This window comes from Bactrocera neohumeralis, chromosome 6, assembly GCF_024586455.1.
Source record: "Bactrocera neohumeralis isolate Rockhampton chromosome 6, APGP_CSIRO_Bneo_wtdbg2-racon-allhic-juicebox.fasta_v2, whole genome shotgun sequence".
Taxonomy (NCBI): Eukaryota; Metazoa; Arthropoda; class Insecta; order Diptera; family Tephritidae; genus Bactrocera; species Bactrocera neohumeralis.
In genome coordinates this window covers 64,405,657-64,418,042 of record NC_065923.1, presented here as the reverse complement: position 1 = coordinate 64,418,042, position 12,386 = coordinate 64,405,657, and the positions used below count along the sequence as shown (strand labels likewise).

The 12,386-nt window shown below is 31.9% G+C and overlaps 1 protein-coding gene across 1 annotated transcript in view; it reads right to left on the bottom strand.

Annotated features, from left to right (window-relative positions):
• The window catches only part of LOC126761666 (protein embryonic gonad), a 78,085-nt gene extending 67,716 nt beyond the window's left edge, over window positions 1-10,369 (bottom strand). Inside the window, exon 1 of the mRNA XM_050478021.1 lies at window positions 10,140-10,369. The gene's annotated coding sequence lies outside the window, so the exon portion shown is untranslated. The remainder of the gene's footprint in view (window positions 1-10,139) is intronic.
• Between the last annotated feature and the right edge of the window lie 2,017 nt (window positions 10,370-12,386).

Below are 12,386 nucleotides of genomic sequence, written 5' to 3'. Positions count from 1 at the left end.
ATGACAGCTATATGCTATTGTGTTCTGATTGGAAAAATTTCTTGAGAGATTGTGAATTTGGAAAAAAAATAATGCTTGCCATATTTCGTGGAGACATCTCTTCAAATAAAAGAGTTTTCCATACAAGAACTTCATTTTGGTCCGTACGTTTGTGCGGCAGTTATATTTTATAGTGGTCTGACCTGAACAATATATGCAGAAAATATAGCCAGAGACTGGATAATAATACGTGCTAAATGTCGTGAATATATCTCGTCCAATAAAATATTTTTGGCGCTTGATTATGGTAGGCCATTTTGTACGGCAGCTATATCCTTCAGTGTCTCAATATCAGTAATTCCGACAAATAAGCAGCTACTTGGAAAAAAAGAACAGCAGAATTTTAGATCGATATCTCAAAAACTGAGGGACTAGTTCACATATATCATGATATACGGACCTTATTTTATAAGGTATCGGCTGTTTCCTTTTGGGTGTTTTTAACTTCATAACAAACTTAATAAACCCATCTCAGGGTATAATAAGCGAACTTCTAGATAATTTTTTCAAAACTAATAATTGACGTCTGTATATTTGTGTATGTATACTCAATAGTCTTCTATAGTCTCTATACATGCATACAGCCGGTACCTTTTTAGCCGCCACAATGTATTTATAAAAATGCGATCATTTTGCTATTAACTTGTAGTGCATTAATAATCGCGCCATGACACGTGTTTACATACACACACCCATATGTGAGCAACCATTTGTGTATAGGTGTGTTGGAAATAATAGAATTGATATGCAAATAGCGCATCCCGTCCTAGAAGTTGTTGTATTTAAACTTACTTTATATGTCTCGGCTTTTTAATAACACTAAAAAACAACAACAGCAACAATATACAAAGCTTCGAATTGTCGAGATTAATTTCTTCTTATACACATACATGTATTGTTCGCTCCAATTCATGGAATTGAGTTACAAATTGAACTGGTTTTTCACATTACAAATTGCGAGAATTAATAAAACGACAAACTAATTTGTTAAGCAGCCGCTGCTAAGCGCAACAACTGTATAGTTGTTGGTATAATCGAATAATTCCAATTGTGGAAGGTTATAATACTGTGTTTGTGTGTTTTATATTGAGAACTAAATGATTTGTTTCAAGAACAAAAGTAAGATAACCAATGATTATGTTCGGAGAAAGCACTTAAAGTCAAGGAATTGAAGAGTTTTAAAATGTGATTGGAATCGTTCCATCATTTCCTTAAAGAAAATATAGATTGTATCACAGAATTGTTGTCAGGCTTTGTAGACTTTGATATATGATTTAAGTTCCAGCTCTATAAACAGAGTGTTATAAGCGGTAATGCCCCAATTGACCTGCTAGCATCTGAAAGGAAAAGAAACTGTGGGAGCTAAAAAAATCATCCGATAATAACAAGAGCGCAATACAACAAATAAGGAAAGATACAATAATAATAACAACATGGCAACAAAGATGAGAGAATGGAAGTCGCTGCAGATGGACGACCAGGCTAATAAAAGACCTAGACTTATGGACAAGCCGTCTATTCGGAGAAGTCGGTTTTTATACAACCCAGCTATTATCCGGTCACTGATACGTCAAAAAGTACCTCTACAGAATGGGAAAAGTCGAAGAGCCGTCATGCCTATATAACGACGCGACAGAAGACGACGCTGAACACACATTCTTTGAATGTGTGCGTTGGCAACGAGAACGCACCGCCGTAGAAAACCTGGTTGGCCCAATAAACGTGAACAATTTAATCAGCGTCATGTTGGAGAGTGAAGCAAACTGGCAGATCATCAAGGAATTCGCAGCAATCTTGCTTCGCAGCAAAAGCGGGACCTGGACGCAGGTGCGCAGATGGCAGATGTAAATTTCTCAATGAGAAAAATGGAACGCCACCCTGAAGTAGTGCAAATGCGGTCCCAGGGTGGGCGACTGTTCCTTAGAGGGGGATTTTTAGTGACCTGCAAGTGGCACATACCGCTGCTGTGACGATTTTCCACCCCTCATCCGGGTGAACTAAGTATGAAAAAATATATGTATCTGTTCTGTTAAAACGAAGGTTTATCTCTTTTTTGTGGCTTCTTTTTAGTATTTTTTCATTGGATATGGGAAAGTTCTAATTCCAAGCACAAAGTTAGCAAATTCTTAGAAATTAGATGAAAAAAAATTGTAATAATCAAGCTATAAGGCATAAGTAAAAGAATAATGCAGAACCTATTGAGCAATTAACTTTCTTAAAGACTGATTTTTAGTACATTAAGGTAAAGAAACCTCGAACCGCTAATTAAAACAGAAATTATTGGAACTGCCTAAACTAGCAACAATGAGCCTGGTATCTGATCTGTTCATTCCATCTTCTTGATTGTGCACATATACTTGTACATATGTATTTATGAAACGTTTTCTAAATTTGGTTAAACATTTTTTGATATTATGCTGTTAGAAAAGGTTCATCGAAAATTAAAAAAAAAATTGATTTAGATTATTATATTGAAATATGTTCTCCCAAAAAACTCATTAAATTACCTCAGAATCTATTATTTTGAGTTCTGCTGGAGTTCCTTAACTGAAAATTAACTCCACAATTGGAATTGGACTTAACTGATCTTGAGATCAGTAAGAGGATCTCTTTCTGGAGTCTGTTGATACGATTTATTCTACTTTGAAGAAGTTTTTCAGCCTGTAAAACAACAATCAAAAGTACAAACTGTCAACTGGTATGAGTATATGTGAGTTGGGGTTGTAACGACCCAATTTTATTTAGTTTTGTCAATATTACCTACTCATTACATGGCATGTACTAATAAAATATTCTCTGGCTTTCATTAAGGTACCTCACTTACAATCACCATTCATATGGAGTAAAGTCAGGCGGATGTTTGAAAATCATTATATATTATTAGTTATATGGGGGCTAAGTAAAGTTTCCGCGCAATTTTGTGTACCGGAAAGTGAAGTAATTAACTAGAATTTAAAATTTCTATATATGGGAGGTAGGCGTGGTTGTGGTCCGATTTCGCCCATTTTCGCACTGCGAAATAGGAATGTAAGAAGAATGCTGCTGACCAAATTGTTTCAAATTGTTGTGGGCGGGTATGTCCTGAGATATGAGATTTCACCTTAAAGTGGACTGTGCCACGCCCAACGTCCAAGTTTTTTCTCGGCTCCCATAAAGTCTGCTGGTTGTAAAATTGTAGGTATGGCTCTGGCATATTTATTTATTGATTTGGCACCTAAGGTAGTTTTTAACGGTACTTTTGTATAGGTGAACCGGGTTATCTTCTGATTTCAGCCATTTCTACAGTAGCAGTGCTAAAGAAATTTGTCATGAGCGAATGTGGTTATTGTGGCTTAAGGGGTATTCTGGTTTAGAAGCCCGAATTTTAGATATTTTTTTTGACGCGATAAAAAAAAATCAAAATTTACTTTGACCATCCATTTTTTGACATGCTTTTATTGATATTCTAAGAATACAAAACATAAATAATATAAGAAAAAAAATTAAATTAAAAAAAACTGCAGGTCGGCGAAGTAGAGACTGATGAAACAATGGCTTGTCCTGGTGTGCAGGATATAAATCCTTTTCGTGACCTAAAATGAAAATTTATGCGAAATCCGTAAAGAGTAAAAGTGTAGTTATCGCACTACGAAACGTTTTTGAAAAAAAAAAATTTTTTTACAAAATGGTGGAGGTTTGAAAAAAAAGTTTCGTATTTTCCCTGTTTTTTTGTGGTTCGGAATTGTTTAAAAATAAAAAAAAAAAATCTTTCGAAAGCTCTTCGTAGTGCGATACTATAATGTATAAGAAAGCTCTGTGTAAAATTTCATGTGAATCGGTTGAGTAGAACTAGAGATATCATGCACACCGTTTCTAGAAAAGTAGTTATGAGAAAAACGAGTTTAAAGTTTTAAAACTAGTCGCGCGCAGTCGGAGTCAGAGTCACAAAATGAGCTGTAACTCGGAAAGTAATTTGAATTTCGAAAAATCCTCTTAGGGACATTTTCTTGAAGGGTTATACTATCAAAATATGCAAAATAAAAACAATCGATTTTTTCGAATTTCTAAACCAGCATACTCCCTTAAAATTATTTAAGTTATGTGTATAATAAACCAAATAGAATATAATCTCACCAGCTCTTAAATCTCGAACCAGTTGTTGTTGCTAGTATTTCAACATTCCAATTGCAATTTCTTTCGGGGAGAATTCGTGATTTTCTCAGACTATGCCTGCAATTTCTATTGTAGAATGTATGCCTTCATATGGTACACATATCTGTTATAATATTCTCTTTATAACTTTTAGATTCCACACAAAGCAAGATTATATACGAAAATATTTTGGGCGTGAATAGTTTTAATAAAGCTCAATGAAAGATCAGAGATTCTTAATTAATAAATGTGCTACTGTCAAATTTTTTCTTTAGCTGGATATTAAAATGGATTTTAAGACTGAAATAGTATTCTCAATAAATGTTTGTCCAATGCTATACAGCAACCGGTATAACTGTATACGGTAGATCTGTAATTTTTATCCGAGTGACTAAATAAAGCGCAAATTGGTTATATTATCAATGTAGAAACTCTGGTCGCACTTCAGTTGTCAAACGAAGCAACCAAATAAAGACCACAAATTTGGATTTTGTTCGTATTTTGATAGCGCAAAGACAGCTTCAAAACAAAATTGTAAACAAAATGTTTTTAGAACGCGCTTATTTATTAATCAAGGTCGTTACATTCGAAAAAATAGTCGAGTTTTGTTGTTGGCTTTAATTAAGTTGCTTAATTTAGCAAGTATTCTTTCAGCGCTCGTTTAAAAGAGTGTTCAGCTGGTATTTTATAATGACATGTATAGACTGATCGGTTGATGACTGCTGACAATTCGGCTTCATTTATTCACCACCTGAAGCATTCAATAGAGAAATCGCCGATCTCACAACTGTCTCCGAAGATTTCAACAACAGTTTTCTAGTAAATAAGGGAGTCAAATGAACCACGCAACACTAAGAGAAGCAGAAGTTGCATATTTTCAAATAGCCAATGAAAAATAAAACAACCTCTTTCCTCAGACAATAACAACAATAAACGCGTAAAAATGCCTGCCACAATAGGCGCGCACCCGCAGCAGCCAACAGCCAGCGGTCGGCTAATTTACATTTCTGCATTTTTATTGCCACACAGAAGTGCTGCCAAGCCACTGACAACAAAAGGGTCTGTAAGCTGCAGCAAAAGCACCACAAAAGTACGGTAAAGTGGCGCAAAAAGACAAGCAGTAAAAGTGGCGAAGGCAAGAGCAACCATTGACCACTTGTTGTTGCAACAAAATAATGCAATTGTGCGCGTGCATTTTATTTATTTATTTTTCGTTGACAATTAATATTTTATTTTCGTTCTGTTGTTGTAATTTTGTTGGTTTGACTGAAGTGCGTTGACGTGCGCGGCATGCAAATCGAGCGCATTTCTGCTTTTCAGCTGAAGAATTTTAGTGCCGCAACAGTGTGTAACGGAAATGACTGTGTCTGCTACCGGATGGCTGGAGAACAATGCGCTGTGCGCCTACAATTCGTTGTGTGTACAAGGAAATGTCTTCGACGCGTCGTGTATTTCTATGCACTTGCTTTGTTGCAATATGTGCTTTCTACTAGGCAATTGCTGCATTAAGCCCCCATGAGGGGCATTACAAGGGAGCGGGTTTTAATAATTTCCCATAGTACGAGCTTGCTACTTAAGACGTGAGTAGTTGTTGTCTGCTGGTGTGGCTCCCTTGGTCGCCTTAAGCCGCTGCTGTAGTCAATATCGTGGGCAGGTACTTGCAACCAAATTTTATTGCTAGCAATATGCATAAATATTAATGTTGTGGGGCGGCTGATGACACATGCGGACATTAGAAGCGTTAAGCAGATATGCTTGTGGATTTTCTGTTTTGCTTCGGTTGGTAACTTTAAACAGAAGTCTATACTAGCAAGGGATTTAACGAACTGTTGTGCTGAGCTGGAACATTTTCTGTGATATGCCATAAGTCATTATTACGTTAGAATTACTAAACAGCATAGGTACGCAGAGCTTCACTAAAACAAACATTTACTTTTGATGTAAAACCACCAAAAATATTTCAAAATTACCAAACAAAGATAGTGAAATAAATTTTTTTAATTATTTAAATTTTTTATAATGTGTTATTTGGAAAATTTTTAAACTGAAAAAATTTAATTTATTGCAAAATATTTAAATTCTTTTAAATATAATTTAGTAAAACAAATTAAAATCATAATAAATATACATATAAAAATAGTACTATAAATAGAAGCAAAAAATTAGCTAGAAAATTTTTAAACAAAAAAATTTCATTTATTTCAAAAATTTTGGTATTTAAAAAAATGTGTTTATTTCAAAATATTAATTCTTTTTTTTTGGAATAAATTATCAATGAAAACATTAATATCAAAATAAATATTTTTAAAAATAATAATTTAAATAGAAGCAATTATTTTGGTATTTAAAAAAAAAATTATTTATTTCAAAATATTAATTTTTTGCTTGGAATATATTATCAATAAAAAAAATTTATATCAAATTAAAAATTTTTAAAAATAATAATTTAAATAAAAGCAATTATTTTATAGAATTCAATTAAATTGTAGAAAAAAACATTAGTTCCTCTGTTGTCTGTCTATGTTTAATTCATTTAGAAGCTTTTATTTAATAAATAAATTGCTGTTGATTATTTTAGCTTCAAATTTTGAAAATAATAAAAGTTGAAAATAAATAAAAGTTTTTGTTGTAGTGTTTAAACGCATATATTACTATTTTTTGAATTAATATGAAAGTTATATTTTTTTCAAATATTTGGACTGAGGTTTTCGAAAAAAATTTAAAAATAAGTAAATTAAATTTAATAATATTTAAAAATTAAACTTCACTTAATTTTATTTAATATGAATTATTTATTTTTGTTCAAATATTTAGACTGAGGTTTTCGAAAAATTAATTCAAAAATAAAAAATTAAATTTCATAATAATTAAAAATTAAATTTAACTTAATTTTAATTAATATGAAAGTTATATTTTTTTCAAATATTTGGACTGAGGTTTTCGAAAAATTAATTCAAAAATAAAAAATTAAATTTAATAATAATTAAAAATTAAATTAAATTTAACTTAATTTTAATTAATATGAAAGTTTTATTTTTTTTCAAATATTTAGGCCGTGGTTTTCGAAAAATTAATTAAAAAAAAAATTAAATTTCATAATAATTAAAAATTAAATTTAACTTAATTTTAATTAATATGAGAAATTTATTCTTTTTTCAATATCTGGACTGTGGTTTTCGAAAAACCAAAACTAAGTAAATTAAATTTAATAATAATTAAAAATTAAATTAAATTAAATTTATTTCAATTAACATGAACATTTTTTGAAAAACAAATTAAGCAATTGAATTAAGTTAATTTATTTTTTAATTAATATGGTAAGTTGAATTGCTCTTTTCTATTGTCAGAGCTCATATTTTTGAAAAACTAATTAAAAAATTAAAACAAGTTAAATTGAATTTAATTATTTTTTAATTAACATAAAAATTTTAATTTTTTCAAATGTCAAAACACAGGTCTTTGAAAACTATTTAAACAATTAAACATAATAAAATCCTATTGTTTTTGGTTTATTTTAAATAAAAAATTTAATTTAGGTAACTAGTAATTTTGCTGATAACAAATCATAATTTTAAATAGTTTGATATTTCAAGAAATCATTTTTTTTTAGTGAAAGAAAGATCTTTTAATGATCTTCAAAAATTTTCAAAATCAAAAAATTTTAAACATTTTATAAATTATATTTTATAAAAAAATTTTTAAGAGACATTTGTAAAAACTTTTTAATGTAAATTCTTTTCAAATATAACATAAAAAAATCTAAAGTTAAAATTTTAAAAAATATCATTAATTCTTTTATAATTTTGGCTGTACAGTTTGAATTTTTTAATATAAAAGAGAAGTTTTTCGAAAGGGTGTGCATATATAAGATTGAGTTTTCACAAAAAAATAGTTTTCTTAGAGATTTTAAAATCAAAATTAATTTCAAAGCGCAATTCAGCTACGGCTTAAAAATTTTATTTCTTTCAAGTTGAAAAAGAAATAAACCTTAGTTTTATGGTGAATAAATTGTGATAAACAATTTATTAAAAAGCATCAAATATATTTATTTAACGTTATTTTTTTTTTCAAATAAAAAAGTTTCAGTTAATTTCTAATTAAAAAATTATTTACAAAAAGTAAGAAAAACGCGGCATACGATGAATATATTTTCTGTTAACTTGCAAAAGTCATAAGCGGGGAATATTTATGTATTTTCCGAATTATATGACTCTGGGGAATCATATACCGATTTTACCCATTTTCGAGGAGAGGAAACTCCAGAAAATACTTAAATCAAGTTTTGTTAAAATATCTTACTTATTAAATGATACTGTATAAAGTTAGAAACTTTTTAGATTCTCTATTAGGTGCCTAAGGACAGTAGCAGTCACCTTACAAATACACTAACATATTCGAAATCAAAGGTTTTGAAAATTAATGATATAATTTCGACTATTCTTTAAAGTTCAGTGGCAACATCTATAAAAGCTGCAGTAATACTTCGATTTCGTACAAATGCAAATCGCTAGGAAAGGCTGTGAAGCGAACGTTATTTAATCAATTTGGGTCAAATTGGTCGTATAGTTGAGACATGAGCTTTTACCTACAGGGCTGTAACCACTTTTTAAATATTTTTGAACTAAACTTGCCAGTCTTTCTTTTGTATCAAATTGCAGTTTCATAGCGTAGCTTTTGTCTAACTATAGCACTTTTTGCATCCTAAACTAGGTATAAGTATTGTCACGAAATTTGCAACACGCGGCAGAAAACGTCACAAACCCTATAAAATGTATATGTGAGTGACCAGCCTGTCGAGCTGATTTGATTAAGCCATGACCTTCTCTGAGTTCGTCTATTTGTGTATACGAGAAGTAGTCTCACAGCTTTTGAATTATCGTTCCAAAGTATTGCACACATCTTTTTCATTCAAAGAAGCTGCTTATTTGGCGAAACCGCCGATATCAGACCACTATAACTAGCTTGTAGCTGCTATATTAACCGAGCAATTAAAATCAAGTTATTATATAGAAAGCTTTATTATTTAACAAGGAAAACTTGTTTTATTAAACAAGGTATCAGACCACTAAATCATATAGCTGTCATATAAACTTACTAATAAAACTGAGGTGCTTGTTACAACTTTTTCATTTGAGAGATATCTTCAAGAGAATTATAATCGACGACAATGGCGAATCACAAGTATATAGCTGTCATACAACCGACCGATCAAGCGCAAGTTCTTGTATTGAAAACTTTTTTATTTGTCAAAGCAGCTTCACAAGATTTGTTATGGATTATTATCCAAAGCAACAGTATAATATCTGAAGAAATATTTCAAATCGGGCACCTATAGCATGTAACTGTCTTACAAGCTGAACGGTGAAAATAAAATTATTGTAAGAAAACTTGAGCCTGTGAAGGGTATCTTAGCTTCGGTGAGGTCTGTTTGAACGCTTTTTTTGTGAGTTTTATGATTAGGGGTATTTTTGGTTGCGACAATAGTTCGATTGTGTTCATCCGCGGCATCAAACCCCTCAGAGTACTAAATAATACATACGCCAAGTTTTGTAAACACAGATGTAATAGTTTATAAGATATTAGTAGTAGATAGTATATCGACTATGAAGAGGTCAAAATCAGCATAAATTTAATGCATCTAATTAGACAATTACAAAATGTTTTCTAGGGGAGAGTTTATTAGTTACTTGCAAATCGCACAGCTCATTGCCGTGACGTCACAATGATGTTGCGGAAGTCAGTTTTCTCAAGCTCAGCTGAAAAAAAGTTATAATCCTGGCTCAGAAAAAGCAGAAAGCACCCTTAAAGAAAGCTATATTTTATTATTTTAAATGATTTCATTGTTTGCTTTTGCTTTCCAATACAATAAAAATTATACTTAACCCATAAAACAATTTTCTGTTGGATTGCGTGGTTCGCAATAATGTCTTTGCTCAAGTGCTCAATTTAAAAATTTAATTTATACTAACCTTTTCTTTGTTGTGAACTGACTAAAGCTGCTTGACGGCTGCCGCATAAATGATGAAAGATTTCAGCAAAACTTTTTTGAAAAACAAAAACACAATACGCTTCAGAAACTTGTGGAAATGTTCGCGAATTTGAAACAAGCTTATTATTTTTTTTGTATCAATAACTGTATTAATGTATTATATTATAATAATATTTTGTTTTTAAATAAACTAAAGTGAAACAATTTATTTATATTTTTAATTTATTTTTTAATTTTAATTTTTATTGGCTTAACAGCATATTTCTTTCAATAAGGTTGAAGTCACAGAATTTTGTTATATACATATTTGTATGTTTCATAGGATAGCCTCCAACGTTTACAACTTAGTTTAAAATAAATTTCAGTATTTTTTTTAATATATGTAATTAATTGTATATTTGAAAGATTGTTAAGGAAACTTTAAAATTCCTTTGTTGGGACGCTGGCTGTGCTAAATTTTATATTGTTGAATTTCTAATTGAGATTTAATTAAGTTTTAGTTAAGTGCTTCATTATATTACATTATACACATGCTATCAAACACTTTTGTTGTTACAAATATATTTGTTTTTGTTAAAAATTATACTAAATTTACTTATGGCGTGCCTTTCGAGCGTTTTAAACTCTTTTCGATATTGTTTTATTTTTATTTTTTTATTTTCCTTTAGTATAAGAAATATTTTTTTTTCACAAAATAACAAATACAATCTTTATTCTTAACGGTTTTTGGTTTTAAAAAATTATTTTCAATATTCACGTTTGCTATTTTTGTTTATTTTCTAAAATATGTAAAATATTTAGTTCACTATTTATTTTGCAAAAATATTTTTTTAATATTTCTTTACATTAAATATTTTTTTTTTAATTAAACTTAATTTCTTAAGTACACAATGCTTCTAATTGCACATATATTCTCCAACACTTTGCGCCAGAATATGCGCACGTCACACACACTACCGCGAGCGCCGAGCTTTTGCGCTGAATTCATGCGCAAATGACATTTAGAATTTCACTTTCACCCGGCCGAACGGTAAATACTACACAGTCACAAGCAATTAATCAATTGTATGGGGCGCAGACGTACCGAAACTGCAATAAAATCGAACGCAGAAAACAGCGACGGCATTGGCTGTGATTTGCGCTTAGTTGATGAACGAGCGAGCGACGAAAATGTATGCGCAACGCGTTAAACATTCGCCAGCGTACACGGTGGATTCGCACGAGCACGCGAGCACAAGCGCGAACAAACAGTGAACGCGTCAACGCGCCGCCAAACGAGCAACCAGCGTACGTACTCTATGCCAACGAAGTGCTCTTTCGCTTGCCGTCACTGTTGCTGTTATTATTGTTGTTGTTGGCGTTAATGCTGATGAGGTGGCGTCGCGCATGCGCTGTGTGCCGTACGGGCCGATAACAAGAAAAACAGTTGGCACAACCGGCGAACAGCTAACCGAGTTAGCGAAAGCAGCGAGCAGCTGTGGTGGCAGTCGCGGCGGCAGAAGCCAACACGCGACGAATGAAAACACACGGCTCGGCGGTTGGTGGTCGTGTATGTGCAGGGCGCCAACGACCAACGATCGTTGCGACGAGTACGCTTGTGGCAGCCAAACAGTAGCAGCTGTTCGTTGCTGGCATGCTGGGGTGGTTCGCTTTTGTTTGCTGCTTGCTTGCTGGGTATATTGACTGGCTAATAGGAGCAGCCGAGACCGGGCAGCACGTGTCGATCTTAAATTGTGAGCGGTTTGTGTGCGACTAAAGGTGCTGATTGACTTTGTTGGTTTCGAAGGTGAAAATTTGGCTGGCATTGCTGGCTGCTAACGTTTGTCGGTGATAACAGTGCGCTAACAGTAGCTGGAGTGCGACTGTTATAACGGCTGGTAAGCACTTTAGTCAGCTCAAAATTAAGGGTTTGGTTTGAGGGGTCAACAAGTGAACTATTTTTGCAGTTAGAGGAATTCTAATAGTTCTTGAGATTATTAAAAAAATTAAATCACAAATGAAAAACACAAGGCGCGAGTAAGCCAACAGTTTTAAAAGGACTATCTTATTATTTTTGTATGGATTTTCAATATTTATTTTTTTACTTTAGTAATATTTAGCACATTAAGGAACTGCTAACTTGTTGGTAGCATGATTAGCCTCGAAAGGTGTACAAATTTTGTGTTTGATCTTTTAAGGACTAATTTTTGACAGATAAATGCTCGACAGGTTTTGCGATTTTGTAATT